Raw genomic sequence first — 12704 nt, forward strand, 5'->3', positions numbered from 1 at the left:
TACACCCCGACAACATTTTCCTGATGGGAGACACCACTTTCCCATGCCGAGACAGTTCCCGTACCAGGAACTCATCGCTAATGAACGGCGGCACATTGGACAGGATAATCCGTGCCACCGGCTGTGTTAGCGGAGTTACCTGGACGAACTGTCCACCCACCGTGATCCGTGTTCCACTAACATGTTCACCTGATCCACCTTGGCCAGGAACAACACCACCGCCCTATTCATGCGGGTGGCGGATTTGATTGAGCTGTGGCCAATTTTTTGGCCCACAGCCAGCGCCACCTCCTCCACACTAAGCACGGAGCCCGCACCCACCTTGACTCCATGCTTCCGACTCAAGCCGGTTAAACCGGCGTTGGCCGCCATGACGGCCGCACGCGGTCGGCCGCCCCACACACTCACACAAACACTTGATAAACTAATATAAACTTGCAAACACCACAATAAATTAAACTATATTATCCAGCATTCACTCACACACAAAGAAAGAACAGGAAAAAAAGCTCTTTCACACAGTTTTCGCTCGCTCGCTCGCTCGCTCGCTCCTCCACTCTCAAGAGAAGAGAAGAGAAGAGAAGAGATTTTACAAAATACTTTAATTTACAAATTTACACAGGGCCACAAAACGCCCTGTTTAGAAAACCCACAGAACAACAATAATAGTAATAATAATGATAATCATAACAATAATAATAGTAATCATAATAACAATAACAATAGTTATAATAGTAATGATACCACCAACCCCAGTAAAAATAGATAAATAAATAAATAAATATTAAGAAATCAACAATACAATACAATTTAACCCACCAGGGGGTGTGCAAAGTGCAAAAGATCCTCTGTCACAGTGCATAAAACATTTTTGTGACACCATATGTCCTGGAATTTGCCGAGGTCGTTCATCATTTTATAAAACCCAAACTCCAACGTCAGCCTGCACCGGACATTACAGCGCCATACAGAGGCGGCCTCACTATCCCCAGTTTTTGAAATTTTGTTCTTCCTGGAGACGTAAATTGCCATTTTTGCCTCACCACAGATAAAATTCAGGAGTTGCCACTTGTTGCGAGTGGCTTTTGAGTTGTAACCTGCGCCAAAAATAAAAGTTCTAATAGAAAAGGTTTCCTTAAAACCATTAAAAACACCCTTCATGACATTAAAAAGTACAGTGAGCCTCTCACACTCACTGTACGCGTGGAACACAGTCTCTCGCCCGGAACAAAACGGGCACTGGTCCGACACAGCAGCGTTCATGCTGGAGAGGAGAGCGTTCAAGGCGACAGCCCCATGTAGGATCCTCCACTGGAGGTCCCCGGTCCTTTTCTTCAGGGGCGGCTTGTAAAGGACCCTCCAGCAGGGGCGGGCTCCATCCCCTCCCAGTCGATCAGCCCACACGCTGGTGCTCCTGTTTGACAGTCCTCTCCTGTTTAGTACCCTCACACAGTCGTTGTATAGGGTCTTCTTATCGACTGCTACCAGGGAGAAGGTCTTTGCTGGTCTGAGGAGAGGACCGTCTAGATTCCCGAGGTGGGCAACTAGCCTGATCTCCGGGAAGGGGTCCTCGCTGTCGGGTTCGGTCCCCTGGCCGTAGTCCTCAAGAATACGCCTCTCTCTCGTGCTGAGTCTGTTCCTCCATAGCCGAAGCACCCCCTCAGCTGCCTGGGTAGAGCGGATGCCTAACAGGGAACCCACTGCCTCCGCACCCGTTAGGTCTGGCCCTACCACGGCCACTACGTGCTGGAGGAGTAGGGTCCGGGTCCGCCACAGTGCAGCCGTCAGCCTCGGCGGGGCTTCGGCCGAGACATCCAGCCTGGCTCCGTGCACCGTGGGTTCCCTTAGCAGCCAATACAGAGATTCAGAGCTGGTTCTTTTCTCAACTTTAAAAAGGGCCCATGCCTTAACAACACTTTGATAAAATGGAGGTAGCCCATTTAACTTTGCAAATTTAAAGTCAGTTAAAAACAGAGCATCATCCAGCCCCAAGTTACTCACCCGTCTGAAGACACATCTGGCCACATCTCTCCACATTAGGTCCGCCGGCCCTGTTAAAAACCTCTGTACAAACTGTATTCTAAAAGCGGCGGTCCTGCTGGCCAGGTGGATGAGGCCCTGTCCTCCCTCCTCTCTGGGCAAGTACAACACCCCCTGCTGGACCCAATGCATGCCGTCCCAAAAGAAGGCCAGAACTCTTGTCTGCAGTTGTGCTAGTAGCCCCGAGGGTGGCTCCATGCAACTGAGCCGGTGCCAGAGCACAGAGGCCACCAGGTTATTGAGGACAAGAGTTCTGCCTCTGTACGACATGCGGGGGAGGAGCCATTTCCATTTTTGAATTTTTCCGTCTACCTTTTCCAACGTGTCGAGCCAATTTTTCTTTTCAGTTTCTTCATCTCCAATAAAAACACCGAGGTACTTTAGGCCGTCCCTCCGCCAGGCACAGACAACATTTTTCGGATGGGAGACACCACTTTCCCATGCCGAGACAGCTCCCGTACCAGGAACTCATCGCTAATGAACGGCGGCACATTGGACAGTGTAATCCGTGCTGCCGGCTGTGTTAGCGGAGTTACCTGGACGAACTGTCCGTCCACGGTGATCCCCGTCTCCACCAACATATTTACCTGCTCCACCTTGGCCAGGAACAACACCACCGCCCTATTCATCCGGGCGGCGGATTTGATTGAGCTGTGGCCAATTTTTTGGCCCACAGCCAGCGCCACCTCCTCCACACTAAGCATGGAGCCCGCACCCACCTTGACTCCGTGCTTCCGACTCAAGCCGGTTAAACCGGCGTTGGCCGCCATGACGGCCGCACGCGGTCGGCCGCCTCACACACTCACAAACATTCGATAAACTAATATAAACTTGCAAACACCACAATAAATTAAACTATATTATCTAGCATTCACTCGCACACAAGAAAGAATAGGAAAAATAGCGCTTTCGCACGGTTTTCCACTCGCTCGCTCGCTCCTCCGCTCTCACACGTCTCACTCAGAGAAGAGAAGAGAAGAGAAGAGAAGAGAAGAGAAGAGAGAGAAGAGAAGAGAAGAGAAGAGAAGAGAAGACCATTTCCCAGTGGGGTGAGAGAGGCCTGTCAGGTGATCATGTTTCTTGACCCTGGCAGCATTGGCCTATAACAGCATAGCCAAGATGTTAACCTAATGGTTAGACGACCCCCTAAGTATGATCATTTGTCTGTCTATGATAATAACTGGAACTAGAGAATTAGTAACAATAAGCTTTTTCAAAGAGGTAGGATTTAAGCCTAGTTTTAAAAGTAGAGATGGAGTCAGCCTCCCGTACCTGGACAGGGAGCTGGTTCCATAGCAAGGGGACCTGATAGCTAAATGCTCGGCCCCCCATTCTACTCCTAGAGACTCTGGGAACCACAAGTAGACCAGCATTCTGAGAGCGGAGTGGTCTATTGGGCTGGTAAGGTGTCACTAGCTCCTCCAGGTAGGATGGAGCTAGGCCTCTGAGGACCTTGTAGGTCAAAAGAAGGGTTTTAAAAATTATTCTAAATTTAACGGGCAGCCAATGAAGAGACGCCATTACAGGAGTTATGTGATCTCTTTTGTCAATACCTGTCAGAACTCTGGCTGCAGCATTTTGGATCAGCTGGAGGCTACTTAAAGAGTTGTTTGGACACCCTGATAATAAAGAATTACAATAGTCCAGCGTGGAAGTAACAAATGCATGGACTAACATTTCAGCATCATGCCGCGTCAGTAGTTTCCTAATCCTTGTGATGTTCCTCAGGTGAAAAAAGGCACTTATAGAGACTAATTTAATGTTTGAGTTGAAGGACAGATTTTGGTCAAAAGTTACTCCAAGATTCCTCACAGAGAGACTAGAAGTTAATGAGATAGAGTGATCATGTGATCTAATCTATCCCCGAGAGGTTCAGGACCAAACACCATGACCTCAGTTTTTCCAGAGTTAAGGAGGAGGAAATTTGAAGACATCCAGGACTTTATGTCTTTAAGACAGGTCTGAAGCTTCGCTAACTGCTCTGCAACCAAAGGTAAATAAAAGGTAAAGGTAAGAATTCACATCTCAGTGGAATTAATTTATGGTAATAATGCTACCATAAATTACCATTTAATTATCATTTAAATCCTCACTAATGAAAATTTGATTCTAAATATAGATCAAATACCTCGTGTTTGTATGTATGTGACTTGACATCAGTCAATAGATGAAAATGAAAATTAATTGCAAATAGTAGTGTGTGTGTGTGCGTGTGTGAGAGAGCGAGACAGAGTGAGAGTATAGTAATGTGTGTGAGAGTATAGTAATGTATGGCAGAGAATATAATAGGGTGTGTGAGAGAGTATAGTTTTGTATGTGTGTGAGTATAGCAGAGTGTGTGCGAGAGTGTATAGTAGTGTGTGTTTTAGAGAGAGTATAGCAGTGTGTGGAATGGGGAATGCAGCGACATGATGTAATGGCATAAATAATTAAACATTCCATTTTTAAGCAATGAAAGAAGCATGTTCCAGGCAAGTGTATCAGTGATTACCACTCACTGAACCTCTAGGACAGCTAGGGGGTAAAAATCATCACAGCCTCTGTGATGTTCTTAATGAGCATCACCCAGCATTTATCTCAAAAATGATCAATTGAAGTCATTAATTGTTTGCTTTAAGGTAAAATTCCACAGTCAGAATTATTGAATGCTTTTCCAGCAATCTGTTTACACCTATAACCTTTGCAACAACATTGAGACCTAATATGAAGATTCCTAGAATGCATTCAAATGATCCACAGAATACAAATAAATCAGAGCAATTTAGCCTCCCTCCTTTTCAAGTTGAGTTCAGTCAAGTTAGTTTGTACAGAAGAATCTAGACACCATTCAATTATTTAAAACACGGAATATGATGTTGTGGTCCTTGGTGCTGTGGCCTATGCAAGGCAGGGGCTTCCTTCTTCCTGGGCCACGCTTGTGCCTGGTCTCATACCTGAAATCGGACCAGATGTTAAGGTTGATGTTGGGGTCATCAGGTGGACAGCCACTTCTCTTTTTTGTTGAATAGGTCTGACACCAGAGGGATCAACAACCTCCCCTGGCCTCCTCAGCCCTTACTTACAGTCTTGGAATATTTGTACATTTAAGTGTTTATCAGACAGTTTAAAAGGACCTGTTGAGGTACATTTATCAAACAAATAACATTCTGTTACTAAGAATGGGAAAAATTCCCTGGCATAAAAGGTTCCTCCTAGTAGCACAGTAGATAACCTTGGAGGTTGTTCAATTGAGATCTGTCTTTGGAAACCCGCATTCAGCAAATTTCAAGCTCTGTTGTTTATCACCTGCACAACATCACTTAAATCCAGCACAAGTGATGCAGAGAGACTAGTCCATGAGTGTATTTCCTGGGCCCATGGACTTTTTTTCATGTTGTAGATTACTGATCAAATCAAATCAATTTTTATTTATATAGCATCTTTTACAATCAATATTGTTTCAAGGCGCTTTCCAGAATCCCAGGGCCTAACCCCAGACAAGCAACAGTGGCAAGAAAAAATTCCCCTTTAACAGGAAGAAACCTTGAGCTAGGACCAGGCTCATGTAGGGGGGCCCTCCTGCTGATGGCCAGCTAGGTAGAGAGAGAGGAGAAGGGGGAGGACAGGTAGAGGATAGAATAGGTAGGAGATGAGAGGAGAGGAGAGGGTAGGGTAGGGTAGGGGATGGGAGAGGAGAGTTGGGGAGGAGAGGAGAGGGTAGGGTAGGGGATGGGAGTGGAGAGGAGAGGAGAGGAGAGGAGAGGCATAGAGCATTAAAATAGATACAAAAATACATTATATTGAATATTGAATAAGCTGCCGGTTGAGTGGGTCAGTGGGGTTGGAGGGCATAAAAATAATCTGACCAGACTCATTGAGGGAGATTGAGAATCAAAATGTATTCTCAGCATTTAGAGTTCAGTGCCACAGGAGAGGGTAAAATCCTCGACTGAAGTGAGGCTGGAGGTGGTTCCCAGGGCCCGGCAGAACGCTTTCCACACCTGCGAGGTGAACTGAGGTCAGCGGTTTGCCATCTCCAAGGCGGTGGGAAGTTTAGGGAGGGGAACAAAATGTGCCGCTTTGGAGAAACGATCGACCACTGTTAATATAGTAGTGTTACCTTCCGAGGGGGGCAGACCGGTAACGAAGTCCACAGCGATGTGGGACCAGGGACGATGGGGAGTGGGTAGCGGCTGCAGGAGTCCTGCGGGGGGCCTGTGTGAGGATTTGCTGTGCATCCGGAGCAAGGTTGAGGTTGATGCCTCGGACTCCGGGGTAGGGGCCGTCCTCACTCAGCGCCATTCCACCGATAACAAGCTTCACCCCTGCGCCTTCTTCTCACGCAGCAACAAAGGTCCGGACGTCTGCCGCCATGGATGGCCACCAGAAGCGCTGTCGGATGAAGGCTAGTGTGCGATGGACTCCTGGATGGCAGGCTATTCGGGAGGTGTGTCCCCATGGGAGCACTGACGACCGGGCAGACTGCGGGACGAACAGCCGGCCCGGCGGGCATCCGTCTAGGACCAACTGTCCCTGGAGCGCTTCATGAACCTCCGCCTCGACTGGCCAGTGGACCTCACCCAGCACACACTCCGGATCCAGGACGGTTTCCCTGGAGGGCTCCCTCTCCTCCAAGGAAAACTGGCAGGAGAGTGCATCTGGCTTTGTGTTCCGCGAGCCGGGGCGGTACGTTATAGTGAAGCGGAACCTGCCGAGGAACAAGGCCCAGCGGGCCTGCCGCAAGTTCAGGCGGCAAGCGGTGCGCAGGTAGGCGAGATTTTTGTGGTCCGTTCACACGATGAAAGGCTGTGTCCCTCCCTCCAGCCAGTGCCTCCACTCCTGCAGAGCCAGGACCACCGCCAGGAGTTCCCGGTTCCCCACATCATAGTTGGCTTCTGCTGGGGAGAGACGGCGTGAGAAGAAGGCGCAGGGGTGAAGCTTGTTATCGGTGGAATGGCGCTGAGTGAGGACGGCCCCTACCCCGGAGTCCGAGGCATCAACCTCAACCTTCCTCCGGATCTGGGTGCGTAAGGACAGGGACATTTATAAACATGTTTTTTAGTTTTTCAAAGGCCTGCTGTTCAATTGGAGACCAGACGAAAGTGAGCTTGGGAGACGTGAGACGCATGAGTGGTGCTGCCAGGCGGCTGTAGTTTCGTATGAATCGCCGGTAGAAATTGGCAAAGCCTAAGAAACGCTGAAGCTGCTTACGAGTAGTGGGCACGGGCCAGTCCTTGACTGCTGTCACCTTGCAAGGATCCGCGCAAAGCTGTCCCTTCTCGATCACAAAACCTAGAAAACTTACAGATGACACATGGAATTCACACTTTTCTGCTTTGATGTGGAGGAGGAAGAGATACGGCTCAATTCGGTCCCTCGGATTCCTGGTGAAGTCCGTCCCTTTGACACCTCAGGGCAGTCGCAAATATAGTGTCCCCACTGCGCACAGTAGAGGCACAGATGGTGCTGCATGCGGCATTGTCTCTCCGCTGGCGTGAGACGTGTCCTTCCCAACTGCATGGGTTCGTCTGCTGGTGGCGATGGTTGCTCCTGGGCAAAAAAACTCCGAACTAATAATCACCACAAAGGGGAAAATAACGTCGAGAAAAGTTCAAACGTAAAGCAGTCACGAGGCACTGGTACAACTCACAATTCTAGAATTGGATTTTGTTTGGCACCGCGCGAGTGGCAGCCTGTAACAACAGCTCCCGCTCACCTTCGAGCTTTTCTTTACTTTTTTCTTCTTTCTCCGCACCTACTACTTTTGTTTTTGGTGCGTTCGGTTTGTTTCATTTAGCCTCATCATGTACGTAAGACTTTTGGAGTTTGCACTGGTGGCTCTACTTGTTTTTTCACTTTTCAATACCGCGTCCGGAGACCCATCGCGGAGCCGCGGCTCACTTGTTTACAGCAGGGATCAGCTGTTCGCCCTGCGGAGCTCTGCGCCACTGCCCAAGGAGCAACCCGATGTGCCCCCCGAGCTGAGGAGGAGGAAACGGGGATGCCGCGCCGGGGTCGAGCGCTGTGCCAGGAGGAGACGCTATCGGCCCGTCCTGCCCTCCATCATCATGGGGAACGTCAGATCTCTCCCCAACAAGATGGACGAGCTGGCGGCGCTGACCCGGCATCAGCGGGAGTACCGGGAGTGCAGCCTGCTGCTGTTTACGGAGACCTGGCTAACTCGACGGATTTACTCTTTTACAGGCATACAGAAGCAGGGAGAGTGGTAAGAGGAAGGGAGGAGGACTGGCAGTGTTTGTGAACGATAGATGGTGTAACCCTGGGCACATCACAACCAAGGAGCAGCACTGCTGTAAGGACATTGAACTGTTAGCCATTAGCATGAGGCCTCACTACCTGCCGAGGGAGTTCACACATGCCCTCGCGGTGGTTGTGTACATCCCCCCCTCTGTTAACGCTGATGCAGCCTGTGATGTCCTGCTCTCAGCAGTGAGCAGGCTGCAGACACAACACCCTGACGCTTTCCTCCTCATCTCTGGAGACTTCAATCATGCCTCTCCATCATCTTCTCTGCCCAAATTCACCCAGTATGTCACATGCCACACCAAGGACAATAAAACACTGGACCTCTTCTATGCCAACACCAAGGAGGCCAGTCTCTCCCTCTTCCTCTTCCTCCCCTTGGCCGTGCCGACCACAACCTTGTACACCTCCAGCCTGTGTACAAACCTCTTGTGCAGAGGCAGTCTGCTGTCACCCGCACATTGAAGAAATGGTCCGAAGAAGCCGAGGAGGCCCTGAAAGACTGTTTCAACTCAACTCTGTGGGATGTATTCAGCAACGCCCATGGGGAGGACATTGAGAACCTCACCAAATGCATCACGGACTATATTGATTTTTGTGTGGAGAACACTGTACCCACCAGGACTGTACGGAGCTTCTCCAACAGCAAGCCCTGGATCACCCGAGACATGAAGGCCCTCCTGAAGGAGAAGAAGAGGGCTTTTGTGTCTGGAGACAAGGAAGAGCTGAAGACTGTGCAGAGGGAACTGAGGAGGAAGATCAGACAGGAGAAGAACAACTACAGGAGGAAGATGGAAAACCAGCTGCAACAGAACAACATCTGTGGCGTATGGAAGGGACTGAAGACCATCTCGGGCTTCAAGGAGCAGAAGTCCCAACCTGTGGGTGACCGGGGGTGGGCTAACGACCTGAACTTGTTTTTCAATAGATTTGATCAGGTACCAACCCCTCCCCCAGCCCAGTCTCCTCTGCTGCTACCCCCGCCACTGTCTGTGCCCCCAATAGACTGTCCCTCCTGTCCCCCCTCCCCCTCTCTCATGAACTTCAGCCCACACATTCCCGACACTTCACACTCTGGCCCATGCCCATCCCCCCTACCAACACCTCCCTGCTCAAGCCTGTCCCTCACACCACACCAGGTGAGGAAGGCCCTGAAGAAGAACAGGGCCAGGAAAGCGACGGGTCCGGATGGCATCAGCTCCAGGCTCCTGAAGTCCTGCGCAGACCAGCTGTGTGGGATCTTCAGTCACACGTTCAACCTGAGCCTGAAGCTGGGGAGAGTGCCACAGCTGTGGAAGACGTCTTGCATCGTCCCAGTGCTGAATACACCGCACCCTAAGGAGCTCAACAGGCCGACAGCTCTGACGTCTCATCTAATGAAGACGCTGGAGAGACTCATCCTCAATGACTTGCACCCACTGGTGAGCTCCTTCATGGACCCGTTGCAGTTCACCTACCAGCCGAGCATCGGGGTAGACGATGCCGTCATCTACCTCCTCCACACCTCCCTCACTCACCTGGAGAAGGCTGGAAGCACTGTGAGGATCATGTTTTTTGATTTCTCCAGTGCATTCAACACCATCCAGCCCAGGCTGCTGGGGGACAAACTGCAGGTTGCTGGGATAGATCACCACCTCACAACATGGATTTTGGACTACCTCACACAAAGACCACAGTTTGTGAGGGTGAAGGGCTCCGAGTCACATCGGCTTCTCTGCAGCACTGGTGTCCCACAGGGAACAGTTCTGGCTCCTTTCCTGTTCACCCTCTACACCGCGGACTTTTCACACAGTACATCTTCATGTCACCTCCAGAAGTTCTCTGACAACTCTGCTGCTGTCGGCCTCATCACTGATGGGGACGATACGGAGTACAGAGAACTTATTCAGGACTTTGTGGACTGGAGCCTGCGGAACAACCTCCAGATCAACGCTGGCAAAACCAAGGAGCTGGTGGTGGATTTCCGCAGGCGTAACAACCCCCCGCCTGCACCGGTGAACATCCTGGGAACTGATGTTGACGTGGTGGAGTCCTACAAGTACCTGGGTGTTCACCTAAACAATAACCTGGACTGGACACACAACACAGACGCCCTTGTCAAGAAGGGCAATAGCAGACTGTTCCTGCTCAGGAGGCTGAGGTCTTTTGGAGTGCGGAGACCACTCCTGAGGACTTTCTATGACTCTGTGGTGGGATCAGCCATCTTCTATGGGATACTCTGCTGGGCCAGTAGCATCACGGACAGGGACAGGAAGAGGATGGACAGACTGGTGAGGAGGGCCAGCTCTGTCCTGGGATGTCCCCTGGACTCAGTGGAGGTGGTGGGAAATGGGAGGATGATGGCTAAGCTGTCATCCATGTTGAACAACACGTCCCACCCCCTACAGGACACCCTGACAGCACTGGGCAGCTCATTCAGTGAGCGGCTGCTCCACCCTTGCTGTGTGAAGGAGAGGTACCGCAGATCTTTCCTGCCGGCTGCTGTCAGACTGCACAATAAACATAATGCCCGCTAACACAATCTGAATATTATATATTCTGATATGTATATTGTATTCACCCTTTGTACTATGTACAGGTATACAGGGGCCGAGTATCCATTTACCTGGATTATTTTAAATATACATCCTCTTTGTATATTCCAAATTCTATTCTATTCTATCTTATTTTTCTCTGTGTGCTCTTGCTGTTGTTACACTGTAAATTTTCCCGTGGGACAATAAAGGACCTGAATCTGAATTAGGCACGGGAAACCGCGAGGCGAAAACTGGAGGTATCACAGGGTTCCAGCTAGTCATTGCAGGGAAGACAACAATCCGGCACCGGAGGCAAAGAGAGGAGAGCTTAAGTAGCCGCCGAGTTAAGGTAATGAGCTGCAGGTGCGCCAGAGGCTCAGCACTCATCAGAGTTCGGCCCACCCCTGCCTGCTGATCCTGCAGGCGGGGAAGGAGGCGAGAAACCCGAGCCACAACAACAACAACAGATGATTTGTTCCAAGTTCTTACTGGAATTTCTGCAGATGTGAACAATTGTTTTTTAATAGCAGAACAAGCAGCAAATGCATCTAAAATTGACTGTGTAGTGTGTTTAGCCCCCAGACCAAGCATGGTGCCTCCAGATTGTATTATTGAGCTAATGACAAAAATTAACCCTAATGATGCCTGCAGCAACTGGGATCAGGTTTTTCCACTAACTACTGCAGAAAAAGGAAAACCAACCTTTTCTAACAAAGTTGCAATTGGTAACTTCTCCTGCATAAAACGTACAGGTAATGGGGACAAATTAGGCCAGTTGGAGGACTGTGACCACAATGGATTTGGACGTCACAAAACATTGTGTAGTGGTGCGCAGCGACATCTGGTGGTGGTGCGGGGATGAAAGGCTGTTTGACACCCTATCTAAAAGACGCACGGGCTTATGCGCCTTAGTCACTTTACTAATGCCTGTTTCTGTATTTCCGATGTCTACCTCCGAGCTGACGATCCAGTTCAGTCCAACTACAGCAAGCCATCTGCACAGAAGCAAGAGATGTCCCTGATGAGTATAAATTAATCAGGTAGCAGCAGGGTTTGAAAATTTCCCATTGATTTCAGTACTATTTCCAGTAACCCCAAATAAGAATGTGGATATGATCAACTACATCCACTACAATGTGCAATGATTAGGTAACTGAACACAAAGTGGGTTTGAAGCTGTTCATAGCCAGCTCTCTGCTACTTCCCTGTTAGCATTTCAGAATAGGATCGCGGTCGACATGCTGTTGGCTGAAAAGGGAGGAGTGTGCGCAATGTTTGGAGAACATTGCTGCACATTCATTCCTAACAACACCGCCTCAGATGGAAGCCTCACCTAAGCCATAGAGGGCCTCTGGATCATGAACGGAAAGATGAAATATCACTCTGGAATTGACACCTCCATATGGGATAATTGGATGAATGTTTTTGGACAATACAGATGTTGGTAACATCAGTGTTCTCCTCCTTAGCAATTTTTTCTGCAATATTGACACTGTGTGGTTGTTGTTGTATCCCCTGCATACGTTCTCTTGTTAATAATTTAATCACCACAGCTATCTCACCAGTAACCACACAAATGGCCCAACTCTATCCTCTGCTCGACAAGGATGGTGATAAGAAGAGGAAGATGCTGAATACCACTGGCCAGATCTTTTCCCATACCCAACTGAATGTGATTTTGACTGCTGAAAGCTAAAATTGAATGTGATTTTGATCACTGAAGATTAAAACTGAATGTGATTTTGATTGCTGAAGACTAAATTGAATGTGATTTTAATTGCTAAAGTCTGACGATTGATTCCAATCTGCTAATGTTTTCAAACAGTAAAGAACCGGTTCTCGACATGAGTAGCGAAATTCTGATGCTTTATGAAGTAGTGTGCAGAAAATGCTTGTCAAAATGTA

Source organism: Takifugu flavidus, chromosome 6, assembly GCF_003711565.1.
Source record: "Takifugu flavidus isolate HTHZ2018 chromosome 6, ASM371156v2, whole genome shotgun sequence".
NCBI classification, from domain to species: Eukaryota; Metazoa; Chordata; class Actinopteri; order Tetraodontiformes; family Tetraodontidae; genus Takifugu; species Takifugu flavidus.